The sequence below is a fragment of the Petaurus breviceps genome, unplaced genomic scaffold, assembly GCF_028583685.1.
Source record: "Petaurus breviceps papuanus isolate PSGF00001 unplaced genomic scaffold, PetGlider_PUasm1.0 190, whole genome shotgun sequence".
Taxonomy (NCBI): Eukaryota; Metazoa; Chordata; class Mammalia; order Diprotodontia; family Petauridae; genus Petaurus; species Petaurus breviceps.
The window spans coordinates 5,615,566-5,627,813 of NW_027185810.1; the positions used below are offsets into that span (position 1 = coordinate 5,615,566).

General features: G+C 39.5%; 1 pseudogene; it reads left to right on the forward strand.

The window, feature by feature from the left end:
• The first annotated feature begins 1,117 nt into the window (after positions 1 to 1,117).
• LOC138164530 (protein lin-37 homolog pseudogene) lies at positions 1,118 to 1,865 on the forward strand (annotated as a pseudogene).
• Positions 1,866 to 12,248: the final 10,383 nt, after the last annotated feature.

Consider the following 12,248-nt stretch of genomic DNA (forward strand, 5'->3'; position numbering starts at 1 on the left):
AGAGAGAGAGAGAGAGAGAGAGAGAGAGAGAGAGAGAGAGAGAGAGAAGCACCAACATCCGGGTCTTTCAAAGCCAAGGGGTTCCTTAATGGCTACCCAGACTCTTATCTGGTCAAATCACAAGAACACTCTTCCAATGCGTGAGCCACAAAGCAAAATGCTAACCTTAGAGTATATATACCCTTTTTAGAACCAAAGAGCATCACAACTCTCATGACACAGTAACAAACAGAAATTAACAAAAAAGTGTGGACCTTCCTACAAAATAAGTCTCCCCTAATCAAGCGTCCCTTAATGGACCTATTATTTGGTGGGGAAGATCTTAAATCTCATTAACATTACATTCTATCCACTGGAAAAATTCTTTCCTCCTTTGCCATATATCAGTGGACTGGAAGGACATGAGTAGGTCATAACAGAACTGCTAACATAATCAGGATTTCAAAATATGCATTGTTTTATTCATACCCATATAGGCAAAATTAACAAAGTCAAGTATTTCTTTAAAAGTTTTGACTTGTTTAGTTATTAGATGTTAGCTATTGCTCCTCCACTCACAGTTCTTCTCTATACCATAGTACGTAGTGGTTTCTCATCCCCATAAGGCAGCATCAGTACAAGTCACCTAATCCTGTCCAGAGACTAGGGGAAACACGAACAAGTGGTGCTGTGCCCTTACTCTATGATAAAATGGGAATAATAATAGCACCTGCTTCCCAGGGTTGTGGTGAAGTTCAAATGAGATAATAATTTCAAAGCTCTTAGCACTGGTATAAAGTAAAGGCTATATAAATGCTTACTGCTGTCATTATTATTGTTGTTATTATTATTATTAATTGCTCTCTTTTCAAAGTTCATGTGCTGGTCAAGCTTACCCTGCTGTTTGGCTTTTTTTATATTCTGTTTTAGCAACCAAAGATTACTTAAGGCCAGTCAACCTGTGCAGAATGCATGACTTATTCCCTTTTCATTCTCTAGCCTATGATGAATCATAATAAGAAGGAGGGTTTAGGACCCCTGCCCCCGTCCCCGCCCCGGGGCACTGCTGGGTACTCCGCTGCCCCAATCGGAACCGCTGCCCCAATCGGAACCGGAGCCCGACCGTAGTGATGTTTCCCGTGAAGGTGAAAGTGGAGAAGTGAGAGCTGGAGATGTCCAAAGCCAGGAACCACCTGGATGCCGTTTTGTAGTGTTTACTGGAGAAGAGTGATGTAGACCGGGAATAGCCGTATGAGGAGGCTAGGAAAGCGCCCTCCGATGCTCACAGCAAGGACTGCTCTATCACATCAGCTGGCAAACGGCCATCGGCCAGGTTCCCCCATCAAGGAGGAAGAAGAGGAAGAAGATGGAGGACGGGCTTGCAGAGGGGGGACAGCAGAGGCCCAACACTTATACCATCAAGCTATTTGACCGAAGCGTGGACCTGGCCCAGTTCAGTGAGAATACGCCTCTTTACCCCATCTGCGGGGCCTGGATGAGGAACTGCCCGTCTGTCCGGGAGCCAGAGCATTCTCCCAGCCCCTCCCCCCCCCCCCCACCTCCTCGGCCAGAGGATGAGGAGGGGACTGAGGTCACCAACGGAAAGAGCCGAGACCTATACAACTTTCCACCCCCCGTCGCCCCCTGCCCCAGAATCCCCTCCCCACTTCGGCCAAAGGGCCAGGAGGCCTCTGAGGACCCACCCCCTGAGACAGTCCCAAACATGTCCTCCCTTACCTACCGCAATATGGAGCGTTGGAAACGTATCAGGCAGAGGTGGAAGGAGGCTTCCCATCCGAACCAGCTGCGTTACTACGAGAGCATGAAGATTCTGCGTGAGATGTATGAGCGCCAGTGACCTACCCCCAATAAAAGTGTCCCCCCCAGCCCCCCCCAAAAAAGGAGGGTTTATTGTTGTTCAGTCATGTCCAACTCTTCATTACTCCTTTGAGATTTTCTTGTCAAAGATATTGGAGTGGTTTGTCATTTCTTCCTCTGGCTCATTTTACATATGAAGAAACTGAGGCAAGCAGTTTGAGTTTACTTGAGGTTGAGTGACTTGCTCAGGGTCACACAGCGAGTAAGTGTCTGAGGCTGGATTTGAACTCAGGAAGGTTTGTCATTCTTTCCACTGCATCAAGGAGGAGGGCTTAGATATGTAGTGTATGATATACCATACATTATAGTCTATATGTATATAGTTCAATCAATAATAATAAGATGCATGGAATAATGGACAAAGGTACAGCCTTTGTGTCAGTAAGACCAAAATTTAAGTGCTACTTCTAAAATTCACTAGCTGTGTGAACCTGGATAAGTCACTTAAAATCTCAGTGTCTCCACAGGACTCTTTAAAGACTACAGACAAGATATTAGGGGCAGCTAGGTGGTACAATGGATAGAGTGCTGAGCCTAGAGTCAGGAAGACCTGAGTTTTAATTCAGTTTCAAACACTTGTTAGCTGTGTAATCCTGGACGTCACTTAACCCTGTTTGCCTCAGTTTCCTCATTTGTAAAACAAACCGGACAAAGAAATGGCAAACTACTCCAGTGAATTTGCCAAGAAAACCCCAAATGGAATCAAGATGGATTAGATACTGCTGAAAAATAACTGAACAACAACAAAGACAAGTTCTCAATATGTTTACAATGGTAGAGGGAGTTTTCATACCAGGAGTTCCCTGTATAGGTCAAAAGAACTTTAAATCTGGAAGGGACCACATAGTTTACACCATCCAAGTCTCTCATTTTACATATGAAAAAAATGAGACCCCAGGAAAGTTGTGACTTGTCCAAAACCACATAGGAAGTAAGAATTCTAATCCAGGTCTTTTGAATTCAAATCCAGTATTCTTTTAATTATATCAAATAACCAACTGTACTCAAACACACTGCTATCTTCTGCCCTCCACCCTTCTAGGTCAAATTCTCTGCTTCACCCAAATTAGGACCTAACTAGGGGGGAACCAGGACCAAGTACTCTAGGTTAAGTATATGAATAATGTGAGTGTGTGGGTGAATGGTCTGAATTAAGTTACATAGCATGCTTTCAGATTGTCCCATAAATTCAAGTGTACCATAGCATTAGGAAGGATGAACTAAAGTGTTTGGTAGTGACACTGGAGATGATTCTGGGAAAATATTTTACAAGAATTCACATACATTTAAAAACATAAAGAATACTCCTGAGTGTTAAGACTAATGTAAAACAACATAATTGAAAAAAGAACAAATTAAGAAAGGATACTTAAAGAAAATTTAATATCTAAATATGTGAGGAACTATTAAAAAGTCTCAGTCTCAAACAAACTACAGACTGTTTTCAAAAGAACAAATTAATAATCATTTGAAAAACTTCTTAGCCTCACTCATAATTATATATAAATGATTATAAAATTCTCAGCCTCATTCTTTATAATTAAATATAATAGACAGATGCAAATTAAAGTAACTTTGAGGTTGGATATGTCACCTGCCAAATTGGTTAAAAAAATAATAATAATTAAAATCAATAAAATTCACTACTGGTAGAGCTATGGAGAAACAGATACATTCATTCATTGCTGATAGAATTCCAAACCTGTAGAACCTTTTTGGAGAGCAATTTGGCAGTAGTACAAAATCTTACTCTTTGACCCAATAATTCTGTTTTGAGAACATATACTGAAATTTTTACTTAAATTAAGTTTTGTGTGAAAAGATTGTGACAATATTATATGTAATTACAAAAACCTGGAAACAACAATAATTTCCAATGACAAGGGAGTAGTTAAATAAATTGTGGTACTCTAATGTAATGTAATACTATAATGCAGTAGAGACCAACAAATTGAGAAATGAAAAAGAACTCTGAAATGACTTTGATGAAATAAATGCTGAGCAAAAGAACCACGCACAAAAAAAATGGCAGTCCCTCTAAATACTATTATATGATGAAAAGTCAGTAACAAAGAATCCTAATTGTGACTAAAAGAGCCTTATGATGCTATGTGTTGAAAATAATTAATTGAAATGCAAATAGTTATTAAGCAAGTTTAGATGTCCGTACTGTTCAATGTTAACTTTCTAAAAGAACATTTGTAATGGCATAGTAAACTGGATTCAGGTCCCTCCCTAGTGCATGCACTCACAGAAAGCAAAGAATAAATAATAGAATTAGTTAGATTTTAATGTGTTAAAGAGGTGTTACCACCTACTGTTTCCTTCATGAAGTATAAACACCTTTTTCAAATAGAATTAAAGGCAGCAACTTTGTTTGAATGGTAGCGACCCCAAACACAGAGCCAGAAGTGGAGGATGAAATGGTTCACCAAAAGGGAATAAGTAGGTAGGAGGCAGTAAGACTGATGTCTCCTTTTCCCTTCCAGATATCAATTTGAAGCAGAGCTACTTAACCAGGAGAAAACATGGCATTCGGCAAGGAGCAAAGACACTCACTTCAGATGCAGAGGCAATGGCTGGAGAGACTAAATTTCATCCAGGAGCAGGACCTTTGGCAGAAGAGGAGGGGGCGGTTGTGGACCTGGGAGAGAGCCAACCCTAGTAATTGGGAGTAGAACTGGGGAGAGGCACAGATTCCAGGAGCCCAGCTGGTCATCCCTCTCTACCCCGCAGGGAACCAAACTTATCTTGAATTCCTGTGAAAATTGAGTTAAAATCCAGAAGGGGTATTTATATATTTAAATTCTTTTTTTTAAGACAAATTTTAAACTAATGATTATATAATATAAAGAGACAGCATAGTATAGTGGATAGAAAACTGGACTTGGAGTCAAGAAGACCTGAATTCAGATCCCACATCAAATAATTACTAGCTATGTGACCAAAGATCAGTAATTGAATTTCACAGAGTCTCAGCTTTCTCATCTGTAAAAAGTAAGGCTAATAATACCTACACAGTTATCCCTTCCACATCCTTTCCAATCTGAAAAATTCAAGTAAAATTTTTTTTACCCTCCCTTAATACCAGAGAAGAAGTCTGAATTTTTCCTTTTTTTAAGCTGTTTACAATGCCTAATTGTAAAATTTGGGTTAAGTATTTGGTCATAGGTTCTGTGAAATGTGCTGGTCTTCTCCCTTTGTCTGTGACTTCTGCAAAATCCAAAAGAATTTTCATTTGATTTCTTATGCCAACCCACAATATATCAAAACCACAATGGAGAAAGTTGCCATGTGGAAGGAATAATTATAGTAACCACCTCCGTGGGGACTAACGTACAAATGATAGAGTGTATACAAAGTGCTCTATAAAACTTAAAACACTAGATAAAATCAATTCTATTATTGTTTAAATATACATTGGATCTAGAGTTAGAAGATCTGTCTTGAAGTGACTTTGTGACTTGAACAAATCACTAAATCTCTATGAATCCTAATTTCCTCATTTATTTCTTCTCCCCATCAGAAGGCAACCTCCTTCAGGAAAGGGACTGCTTTGCTTTGTCATATCCCTAGGAGCTAGCACAGGGCCTGCCTGACAGAGTAGATGCTTCCAAAAGGCTTGATGATTGATTGATTGATAAAACAGGAATAATAATGCTTGCACAACTGGCCTCATGGAGCTGTTGGAAAGCTCAAATGAATTGTGTATGTCAAAGTAATACATAAATAGAAAGGGCTACATAAAAGTTAGCTAACATATTTATTGTCTACTTTTTTCCAATCAATTAAAATGTGAAACTTGAAAGAAGCTTAAAAATGTGAATATAGTAGGAAGTATTTTAAGTTGTACCAGGAAAATAAAGTATTATAGTATATATTGGGCAGCTTGATTTTCTAGTAAATAAAACCACAGGATCAGAAACTTGGAGCTGGAAAAGATTTTAAAGGGTGTATGTGTGTGTGTGTGTGTGTATGTGTGTGTGTGTGTGTGTGTGTGTGTGTGTGTAAATACCTTGTTAAGAATTCATTTAGTTCATCACACCTGTCAGATTGGCTAACAAGACAAAACAGGAAAACTATAAACGCTGGAGAAGATGCGGGAAAATTGGAACACTGATGCATTATTGGTGGAGTTGTGAATTGATCCAACCATTTTGGATAGCAATTTGTAACAATGCCCAAAGGGATATAAAAAATGTACATACCCTTTGACCCAGCAATACCACTTCCAGGGCTGTAACCCGAAGAGATCATATAAATTGGAAAAGGGCCCACGTATACAAAAATATTTATAGCAGCTCTTTCTGTGGTGGCCAAGAACTGGAAACTAAGGGAATGCCCATCAATTGGGGAATGATTGAAGAAGTTGTGGTATATTAATGTAATGAAATACTATTGTGCTATAAGAAATGATGAGTAGGCAGACTTCAGAAAAACCTGGAAAGACTTATATGAATTGATGCTGAGTGAAGGGAGCAGAACCAGGAGAACATTGTACACAGTTACAGTCACATTGTGCAATGACTAACGATAGAACTGGCTCTTCTCAGCAATGCAAGTTTCTAAGACAATTCCAAAAGGCTCATGACAGAAATTTCTACATAAAGAGAAACAATTGAGTCTGAATGGAGATCTAAGCAAACTATTTGCTCTCTTTTTTGCTTTGCTTTGTTTTATTTCTTCTTTCTTGTGGTTCATTCCATTGGTTATAATTCTTCTTTACAACATGACTAATGTGAAAATATTTTTAATATGAATGTATATGTAGAGCCTTTATCAGACTGCATGCTATCTTGGGGAGGGGGGAAGGAAGGAAGGGGGAGAAAATTAAAAACTCAAGCTTGTGGAACTGAATGTTGTAAACTAAAAATTAATTAATTCAAAAAGAATTTGTTTGGTTGAAAGGTCATGAAATGATATTGACCCCAGAGGAATCCTATCAGAATCAAGATAATCTTTATTTAAAATTACATTAAAACAAGGAAATATGAAAACTATTCTGCTTTATGGGAACAACAGCAGAAACTAGAAATGGCACAAATACTTAAGGTCCTATAGAACCTTGATTTTCTTGGGAGAGAAATTCAATGGAGTAGAAAATAGCAGTGACCTATGTTGGACTCTAATCAAGTCAATAAGCTATTACAAAATTACTATGTGCAATAGACTCTGCTAAGCACTTGGAAGGCAAATAGAAGTGAAAAGACAGTTCCTGCCCTCAAGGAGTTTGCATTCTAATGGTGGAAGTTAGTAAGTAAAAGGAAGCTGAAAATGATCTGTGGTAGACAAAAGGTACCTGAGTTAGAGTGCAGTGGAAAAAGAAGTCCAGAGAATCAAGAGTAGGTCCTGAAGAGGAATAAAGGGAATGAATATGACTGACCTGAGGTTCCATTAGGAGCTGACCAATCAAAGGAAGGAGATACAAGGGAAGAGGGACTTTCCAGAGTGAGAAGGCAGCCGGAACATGACAGTGAAGGCATCATCCAGAGTGATAAGTCTCTGGAACATGATGGAGAAAGAAGTCCTGAGAGTATGGAGAAGAATGTACAGTTAATCCCCAAAAGCACTCTTTAACTGGAAACTGTTCTGGACAACTCTTTCTCTAAAACCGAGGCACTGGCTGTCATGGTACGGAAAACAAGCAAATTTGGACACTATCGTTAGAATTTCCATCTGCTCATCACCATCTTCCACCTAATCATAACAGCAGCAGCAGCAGCGATCTGAGCCCAGGAAAGAGGCCACAGCTCTTACCATCAGCTGTCAAACATCCCCAGACCTGTGACTATGCCAAGCAATCAGGCTTCCAGCCTTCATTCTGGAGGTGCGGCCTTTCACCACTGATATTAGGATGTTTGACCTTATTTTTCTCTGATTTAATTTTAGTCCCTTCTTCCTAAGTAATTTTATAAATCATTGAACTATACAAGCCCATTTTTGATGAGATTTTTTTTCCAGAAGAATGTAAAATTCATGCAGGGAGGTACAATTTTCTGTTTTCCCTAACTATCACAGCATATTGGATGGTGCCTTCCCAGAACATCCTGTGAGAAAGCACCTGTGTCAGCCAGCCATCCTCACTCTTAACCTGGCTGAGCTCCTGACTCTCTAGAATACTTTGTTACTTTGTCTCCATCATGTACAAGTACCTTTCTGCCTCCCTCCTCCCACTTTTCAGTTCCCTTTTATATATTGTCTTCCTCTTTTGGAATGTAAAATCCTTGAGGGTAGAGACTTTCTTTTTGCTTCTGTGTGTATCTTAACACATAGTAAGTAAGTTCTTTATTTCATCTAATCTTACATAGAATACTTTGTTATAAGAAATGATGAACATGAGGCTAGGTGGCACAGTGAATAGAGCACTGGCCCTGGAGTCAGGAGGACCTGAGTTCAAAATTGACCTCAGACACTTAACACTTACTAGCCATGTGACTTTGGGCAAGTCACTCAACCCCAATTGCCCTGCCTTCCCCCTCCAAAAAGTAAAAGAAAAAAGAAAGAAAAGAAATGATGAACCATGAAGAATACAGAAAAAAAAGACCCATGTGAACTGATTTAAAGTGAAGTAAGCAAAACCAGGAAAACAATAAATGCAGACTGCAACATAAACATTAATTTTGGGGTTTTTTTTTTTGCTTTTTTGGAGGGCAATTGGAGTTAAGTGACTTGCCCAAGGTCACATGGGTAGTTTTTGTGTTAAGTGTGTGAGGTCACACTTGAACTCAGGTCCTCCTGACTCCAAGACTGGTGCTCTAATCACTGCACCACCTAGCTACCCATAAACATTAATTTTAAAAAATAACCTTGGTCCTGAAGAGGGGAGAAAAATACCTATCTACCTTCTTTGCAAAGGTGGGAGAATATAGGTATGATACTCAAAAGGTTGTCATCAAAGTCGAACACATCCATCTCAGGCTCTCTTTTAAGTCACCTATGTTCAAGGAAAGACACACATAGGAAAGGATATGTAGGGCCTTGAGATGTAGTCTCAGGTTTACCTGGACAAGAACAAATTCTAAATATCGTGATAATAGTTGCCACAGCTGTGGATGATGGATGTTGGGGAGGAGGAAGAGAAATATCCCCTTCCTTAATCACTAGAAATCTGAAGGAGAACTTAAAATCTCTTGTCATGCTATATAGATTTGGTGAGGGGAGTGGAGAGAAATAGAAAGAGAGCATTTAAAGTCTCCTAAGGTCAACTTAAAGTTTACAGTCAGATACAGGTATTACATTGGATAGTTTTACTAAATTGCTTCACACACACCCTTATTCTTTGTTATAAGAAGAGACTGTGGGAGAAGGATATATTTAGAAATGAAAATAATGTAAAAGCAAAAGATAGAAATAAAATTGTTTAATTAAAAATAAAATAGAAATAATAAAATAAGTACTCCTTGGGTTGCATTGGATGAATTAAAGTCTATGTAAAGTGAATCATAGTACAATAAAGTTTTAATATATATTGTTGACAACAGAGAATAGTAACTAGGAATTTTATCATTTGGATAAAATTCAATTGAGCTGGGGGAGCAGTGTGCATGAGGGGAGAAAGTGTGTAAGATACGGCAATTCCTATAGAGGTAGATTAGATACAATGGCTATGGAAGATAAGGAGTTTGAGAAACAGAAAAGCCAGGGTTTTCAAAGTAGGGAGTGGAAAACTAGGAGCTAAATTTATTGGGGAAAGAGGACTGGCAGAGGTCCCTAAATGACAGTAACAAGGATCTAAATAGATTAGAGTGAACTTTAAAGGAGAGATGGTTGATGAATGATGGGTCTGAAAGTAGCAGTGCAGAGCAAGGTTGTTGTTCACTCATTTCAGTCATGTCTAACTCTTTGTGACCCCATTAGGATTTTCTTGGCAGAGATTCTTAGCAAAGAATGCTTTGCTATTTCCTTCTCCTGCTCATTTTACAGATGAGGAAACTGAGGCAAACAGGGTTAAGTGACTTGTCCAGGATCATGCAACTAGAAAGTGTCTGAGGCTAGATTTGAACTCAGGAAGATGAGACTTTCTAACTCCAGATTCAGCACTCTATCCACTGCCCCATCTAACTAGAACCCAGAGAGAACAAGTAGTTAAGCTTATTCCTCTCCCTGGTCCCATATATAAGGGATGTGTGAAAATAGTTAGATTAAAAGTACCAAGAGAGACATTGTCCTCAGGAGAAAGCTAGATGTAAAACTTACATTCCAGAGGACAAGTATCTCTCTTTCCACGATAGAATCCCAACTCTGGGTTCAGGAAAGCTAGGTTCATGTTTTGAAGGAAACTGACCCTTAAAGAGAGGAGATAATGCTTTTCTTGAAATCTTTGGTTCACTATGTCACCACCTGAATAGAACTTAGTAGCAGGCATGAGGGGAGTGGAAAGACTGTCTAAAAAAAAGTTGAAATTTGACTCAGTTCTAGGGTGTCCCCAAAGAGATTAACAAGATTTCCATAAAGAAAGGTCTTCTATATACAAAGAAGATCAGGTATAGGACAGCTATTTATTCTCTCTACCAGAAAAGAAATGCTTAAAATAAAAACATGATTCCTATGCAGACATTAACAAATGCTTAAAACAGTAAACTATTTCCCAGAAAGCTGGTTCTTAAAACATCAAGACATGAAATACTTTGCAGGACTAATCAAGAGGCGTTTCACTTTCATCCCAGATCTGCAGTGTTCAGGCAATTCATTCTAAGACTATATCTTCTTGAAAACCAAGAAATGTCCTGGGCTTACTAAAACCTTTTATCTGTACTATCTTCCTGGCTGTGGCAATCTTTGCATCTTGGAGGAGTTGTGAAAATCATCTCTTTCTGGGTAAGAGCATCTAGATCCAGGAGCTCCTGAACTCATGAAGTTGCCATCAAGGCTAGAAACATACATTTTAGACTTTCCTTTCAACCACCTAGGACCTTAACATCTAATCTCAGACTCACCTAGACACATGAATGTTCTGATGATTTGTAAGAGCAGTTACCAAGGTTGGGCAGGAGCTGGGGCGGGGTGGGGAGAGGTCATGGGAGAAAGGGAAAGACATCCTCCCACTGTAAATCTGAAGGACAATTCTTGACAATACTTGACTGATGGTAGTAGGAGAGAGAAACAGAGACAGAGAGACAGACAGAAAGAAAAACAGAGAGAGATTGACAAAGACAAACAGAGAGATAGAGGGAGGTGGGGTAGGTCACTATTGTTAAAGTCTACTGAGTACATGACTTCCCCTAACTCTTAGGCACAGCCCTAAGTATGTAACTTTCTAGAAGTGGCCCAAGGCACAGGTTCATTCCTGTCTTCCACAGAGATCTCCCCAAAAGACCCATTCCCAGACAAACAGCATGTGAAGTACCCCGGCCGAAGCATATGTCACCAGAAGCAGCCACAACATATGCTCAGCTCCATGGGAAGTACCCTAGTCAAGCAGTTCAGGGGAGGGGAGATTCCCCCAAATACCCAGCACATTGGTTCTGGTGAGTATCAGGAGAAGAAAGCAGTAAGAAAGGCAAAAATCTAAGATAATGGAATCATAGAGTGCAGGAAGAGACCTTGGAAGTTCTCCAATTCAACCCCAACATTTCACTGAAGAGATAAGCAAGACCTCAAGAGATAAAATGATTTGCCAATATTTTCACAGCCAACTTGGGGTTTGCACTCAGCTCTTGTTAACTCAGTGATCTTTCCACTGAACTACAAGAGGAAAGTTCTTAGAAGACCCAGTGGAAAGACAGGGCAGAGGAGGATTGTGACCAAGAGCAAGGGCTGAGTTTACTAAGGGGTGGGGCTGAGCTCATTCTACCCCACCCTGAGAAGAAAGCACCTAGGCTTCATGCCAGAATACCTACCTGATGAGGAATGACAGCTTTGGCAGGGCAAGCTAATGAGCTGGAGGTGGTGAAAGCATGCCCCTCCCCCAGAAAGATTTGATGAGGATATCTGGGACACAGCGTATATTAACCTGTGGGAGTAGTAGCTCTAGTTGACAAGGATGGAAAGGAGTAATCTTGTTAACTTAATTCTCAACTAAACATGGAACTTGTCAAGAGGGCTTATCTAAACCACAAGAGCTTCCTTTGGTTTTCACAAAGACCACCTATCAACCTTAAAATACACCAGCAAGTGGAGCTTCCCAGAACTCCAAGAGGGTAGCTTGAGAGAAGACACCATAAATAAGTAAGCAGGGTGCGTGTACAATTTCTTTTGTTTAGCTTGAGTGTCCAAAAGCCACATTGTTGTTTTATTCATGCCAATATCTCATTTCCTTCCTAGGTTTCAAAGATGATGAAATCAAAAAGAAAAAAAAAAGACGTTAGCAACATCAATTAATAGACCCCAAAACCATCAATACTTCCAATAAAAATGTTTACTTGGTTGATAAAAAAAAATCAAGGCAAGGC